This window comes from Miscanthus floridulus, chromosome 9, assembly GCF_019320115.1.
Source record: "Miscanthus floridulus cultivar M001 chromosome 9, ASM1932011v1, whole genome shotgun sequence".
In the NCBI taxonomy this organism is placed as follows: Eukaryota; Viridiplantae; Streptophyta; class Magnoliopsida; order Poales; family Poaceae; genus Miscanthus; species Miscanthus floridulus.
In genome coordinates, this window is record NC_089588.1 from 66,654,579 (window position 1) to 66,660,304 (window position 5,726).

General features: G+C 41.5%; 1 pseudogene; it reads right to left on the reverse strand.

The window, feature by feature from the left end:
* Positions 1 to 609: 609 nt before the first annotated feature.
* Positions 610 to 4,533, reverse strand: LOC136480044 (uncharacterized; annotated as a pseudogene).
* Between the last annotated feature and the right edge of the window lie 1,193 nt (positions 4,534 to 5,726).

A 5,726-nucleotide genomic window follows, 5' to 3' on the forward strand; every position in this document is an offset into this window, starting at 1 on the left:
TTCAACTTTAGTCAAACATGTCACTTTGAAATTATGATACATACTCAAACCATGACTACATGACCAAATTAGCCCTAGCCCTAAATACCAAAGTTGTTCATAATGATATCCTAAGCATGTTTAACCAATTTTCAAGGTCATTCAATCATTTTATGTAGTAGTCACTCATAGAGCTAGTTAGGGCAATCACAGGAAACATGCCTTAAAGGCTTGATTAAGAAAAGTGACTTTCATGAACAATGTTCTAATTGCTAACCCAAGTGTGGTTACATGTTTTTGTGACCCACATCTACCAAGTACATGTTTTCATTCATGATCATTTGCAGATACACATGGAGACATGAAATAACGAGAAAGGTTGCATATGATAATGAAACATGCGATAACAAGCAAATGTTGCAGATGTTTCAATCAAATGTTTCAATTGTAAATGCTTGTTTATGAATGCATGATGATCATGCTCATGTTATGCAAGTCAAGTTATGCAAGGCTAACACCTGAGGTGTTACATTGGGTATTTTGCCAAGTATCCATTAGCATAGATCTTGGTTGATTTGTAGTTTCTTGTTTCCTGGTAGGCTGACTGGAAAATCTGATTTTGCTCCATGTCTAAGATGATGAGTGCTTGTCCATCTGTTTCCCTCTCCAAAATTTTGCTGCATGCATTATTCTAACAATGGAGGACAGTTGAAGTAGTTAATTGAAAATGATTTTGTAGGTGGTCACTTTGCATCAGTTAATAAGGTTTATACAAACTGTTATATACTCACATAGACATCCCTAGATTCTTGGCTTGTCCATTGCCCATTCTTACTGTGCATGATCATGAAAAGCTCCAAATCATTTGGCTCATCACCAGTTATTGGGTCCCTCTAATTAGGCAAGAATGTAACAAATTAGTGATATTTCAAAAGGTAATGAAGCATGGTCATGTGCTTCTGAAGTTATTACCTTCTCAAAGGCACACTGAGAAAAAGTCTTTGATCCTGCCCGATGGTGTACCTTTACATTCTACCGATTCCAAGAATTCTTGCAACTAACCCTCTGCACAAGGAGTCAATTATAAAAAATATTGCAATGTACTAAAACATAGCCTTTATTTCATCAAGTGCAAATGGCAAGAATAAAGTAAAGGTCATCAAACCTAAAAACTTGTCTTGCCAAAATACAAAACCTGATAGTGCCATTCAACAATGTCCAACTCTTCTGGCTTATGTCTCATTCTCTCCTCATAGGTGGTGTACGCCCTGTACGTAGCACTTAATGTTGCTCGCCATCCTTTGTAACGCTCATTAGCGATGGTCCATATTTTTTCCTATTTTCTTCGTTATTCTCAATGTCCCACTTATGCTGTTCAACATATAAAACATAAATTCTTGGTCACTTCTTAACTAATTTGGTAACAAAACTGTGTATGCTAGCAAAAACAAATCAGAAACTTACCATCATATTAGATACTATTGAATATTTGACATCTTGGTGGATATCCTTCCATGTTCTCACCCCAATGAGTGGTGCTTTTTTCCTTGTGTACACTACTATTTCATCAGTAAATGTGCGTGCGTTCTCACCTACAGCTCCTCCACATGTAGAGAATTGGACTTTAAGCTTCTGACTGCCCTGCTTGGATCTCTTGTGGCTGGCTACCAATCCTTCACAGTACCTCGTGCCTTCCTCTTTTGGGAGTCTTGTCCATCGAAACAATATACAGTGCAAGAGATTAAACAAAATCATTTACATAGGGAAAACTAAACTGAACATCAAAATAAAATCACAATAAGCATCACTTACTATCTCCCTGTGTTTTCTCACGCCGAGCATGTGATGGCTGGTTCAGAGGTGGTGTTGGATTGCTATCTTGACTAGAATTTAGTAAATCTATCTGATTTGTAGGGTTGTCATATGCACCTGCAGACAATAGGTCACAAGTGTAAACAATAAATGTATTGCGAAGGACTAATAATAAGTTGGTTGATATTTTGGAAAAAGAAGGTATATATTACTAATTTGATCTAGTTGTCCTTGCACCCTTAACCATTCTTTGTAAGTCTTGACTGTGTCATCCCTATATATATCTTCAAAATTTGCGAAAGCCATGCTGCTATTAGTGATCTGGCCATTGCAATATAATATAATATAACAATTCATAATAGGGCAGCAACATAACTTACCCATGCCTTGGCCCTGTCTATGCATATTTTTAAGCCACACCTTGTAATCATCAAGTGATTCATCTATGGAATGTTCACTATTTGATGCCATAGTTCTTGGCAATTTAATGGGTGTTATGTCCACAGTTTGCTCTATTATTTGATCCCTTGACAATACTAATCTGACCTCCCTCTCCTCTACATTACTTGATATCATTGCATTGGCATCAACATCATATTCGATCTCATTTAGTGTTGCTACAGAGTTACCACTTCTCTTCTTGTAGTACAAGTAGTCCCTAGTACCATACCCCAAATTTGATTTCATTGTTATTAAGTTACCAAACGTGAGGTCATCCCTGGCTATTGTATGCTGAGCAAATTGTTGTCCTCGCGATGCCCCCTTGCAAGTGAAAGAAATAGTCCATGTTTGTTCTGAGCTATCACAAAATGTAATGAGAAACATAAGCACACCCTAAACAATATTTAAAGAAGGAACAACTTGAGAATGGCAAACAATAATGTGTCTTTCATATTATTGAAGCATCTCACTATCGTTTATTGAAGGATCTCACTATTATTGAAGTATTTTGTCGAATTCTAAATCATTGCAGTAGCATCTAGACAGACAATGTGTTGTTACCTGTCATCGTCCTGAGTGGAAAGCCGGAGGTTTTCTTATGATTGGCTGCCATCACCTCCATCTTCATCGGCAGGAGGTGTCGCTGTCCAGGACGAAGGTGTTTGAAAAAGTGACATCATCGCCCTGGGTCTGGACAATGAAGCAGGTGTTGGTGTGTTGAATGCAGGTGACGTCGATTGAGTCTCCATTGATGCAATCTGCAGTCCAGCTACATTGAACAAGTTAACTACATAGACACACAGGTACATGCATTACTCTTTCATAAGTGAAAAGTGAATAGATCAATGGCTTTAGGGTTGCCGTAACTCTGACAAAGAGGAAGTCCAGGAGTCCTTAAGGTTTGAGCATTGATGGTGGGGAGGCACGTCGCGGCGGCCTCCGGGTGCGGCCTGTCCTACACCGGCGTCCCTCCAATGACGACGCGACGGCGAAGACAAGCGGCGGCGGTGGGTGCAGATCAGGAACCGAGTTGGAGGAGGGAAAGGAAAGAATTGGAGGAGATGGGGACGATAATGAGGAAGTGGGGAGGTTAAGATTCGTTTTGTTCGCATAATGGGCGGGGTATTTGGCGGTAAATGGCTGCATGCGGGCGCCAAGCCAATTTTCGGCAAAAATTACAAAAAAAAAGTGGGAAAAGGGTGTGCCATTGATATGAGGGACCCACTTGTCGGCGCCGGGTTCATTTTTGTTCATCTTTTTTATTTTGATTCATTGTAAAAACGTTAAACGTGTTTAGATTTCGCATATGTTGTCCAAATCAGGTGATTCTTTTTTCCAATTTCTCAAAAAACTTTTTTCCTTTCACGTGGTTTTATTTGCATTGTGTTACTCGACCCCTTGTAGTAACATTTTGTCATTTGCTTTACTATTTATGTACTCTACAATGAACAGACCTTTTTCGAATGTGTCCAAGGTACCAGGGGCTTATGAATAGGCAAGTTCGAATCTTGTTTGATCAAATGTGTATCATATAGGAGTATCATATATATGGCATATCATATAGGTGTATCATGTTCAATGTCACCTTCTTTGCCTTTAGGTGATTTCATGTGGGAGCTAAGACAATGTTTTAGTGCAAATTGGTAATCGATGTCCTCAAGGATAGGATTTATCGCACAAACCATCTTTTTGTAGCATGGCATCGTTACCTAGGTTTGGGTTCATGACACCAACATACACTTATCTTTGTATTTGTATTTGTGATAAACCAAGCTAGTGATATACACTTACCTTTGTATTTGTCATAGCATCCACTCCCTCATGCACATTGTGTTAGGACTTAAGAAAAAAAATATTGGAATTGTATAAACCTAAATTGGCAAATAATTAGGACTAAAAACTTGTAAATTAAAAATGACGGAATATAAATTGAAAGAAAATACAAAAAAATGTGTTGCATCCCTGAATCAAACCGAAGCCTACAAGTTCTAGAGCAGTGGACAAGCCATTGAGCTATCACCTAATTTCGGTAAGTTTGAAGGAATTTATTCCTTTGAGTGATTATCTGTGCCTGCTTTGCACGTAGGCCCTTCAACTCCCTAGCCACGCTAGTGGCATGGTTCCCATGAAGAGCCATCATTTTACCCAGTCCTTGGACTAGTCGCGGCCCTTCAGTTCCCCATGAAGATACACCATGTTTACCCAGGAGTCCATCGGCTGCTCGCACCAGTTCCCAATGTAGGCGCGCTCCATCTTCTGAGGGGTGCAAGTTATTACACCGTCAGTTCCACCCACCGACATGCCTATATAAGCCCAGCCCCCATGCACAGTCGGCCACCATTGCACCACCACGTGTCAAGAAAGAGAAGCACCCTTCCCATGCACACCTCGTCCTATCCCTCGACCCGCCACCACAATGCCTCGCCGCTTGAAGACAACATGGGTGATGCTGAACCCATCATCCTCACATCGCCCCCCAACACCTCCGCCGATGCCATCGTCCGAGTTGGACCTCGAGGTGAACCTCGAGGACGATCCAAACCGTGAGACCGCATCGGAGGAGGAACCGAAACCTCTTTTGGTGGAGGAGGTCATCTTCAACTCATTGGAGATGGCTCAGAAGGAGGAGGAGGACCGGCGCCTCCACGCCATCACATAGAAGGAGACCGACGACTGCATCCTAAAGCGCATCGTTGAGATCTCCAAGGAGGAGGAGTGCCACCACCAGGAGGATGAGGAGCGCCGCCGCTAGGAGGAGGAGCACCACCATGAGGAGGAGGTGGAGCGCCGCCGCTAGGAGGAGGAGACCGAGCGGCGTCTCACAATGGACATGGAACAACGCCGGTGTAGGGCTAAGCGAAAGAAGTGTGAAGAGGAGCACCGGTAGCAAGGTTGAAAAACCATGATTAATCTATGTCTTAGGTGGATGTAATAATTTATTGGTGCTGAAAAAAAACTGTGTCATCGAATCCTTTGTTTGATCATCGTCACCTTGGGTTGATACTTGCATTACATGACCTCGTTTTATTTGCTTACATATTGGATGTTGCATTGTATGACCTCGTTTTGGTTACATCGTCCCTTGGATTGGTATTGGTACTGTATGTGGTGATGCATTTGGTCATTGACTCGTTGTCATGAAGACCATAGCATGTCTGTCACTTGACGCTCAATCTCTCAATCTCAGTTTTCAATATTGGAGCATAGCAATTTAGCCATATGAAGACTGGGTTGGCTCCTTCAATAAGTGGAATAGAGTGATCACATGAGCGAGGATGAGGCAACTCGATCAGTGGGCTCCTGAAATATAACATCAAACTCATTGTCCTTCATAATATGGCATGTGAAAGCTATCTTCATAATTAAGGCTAATCTGTCATGTCCATCATCTACCATCTCAAGGTGTGTCATGTTTTGCTACGTCACCGGCCGTGTCCACCATCTACCCCTTTGAATGCATGTACACGTATGCCTATGTCAACATGTTACACGTA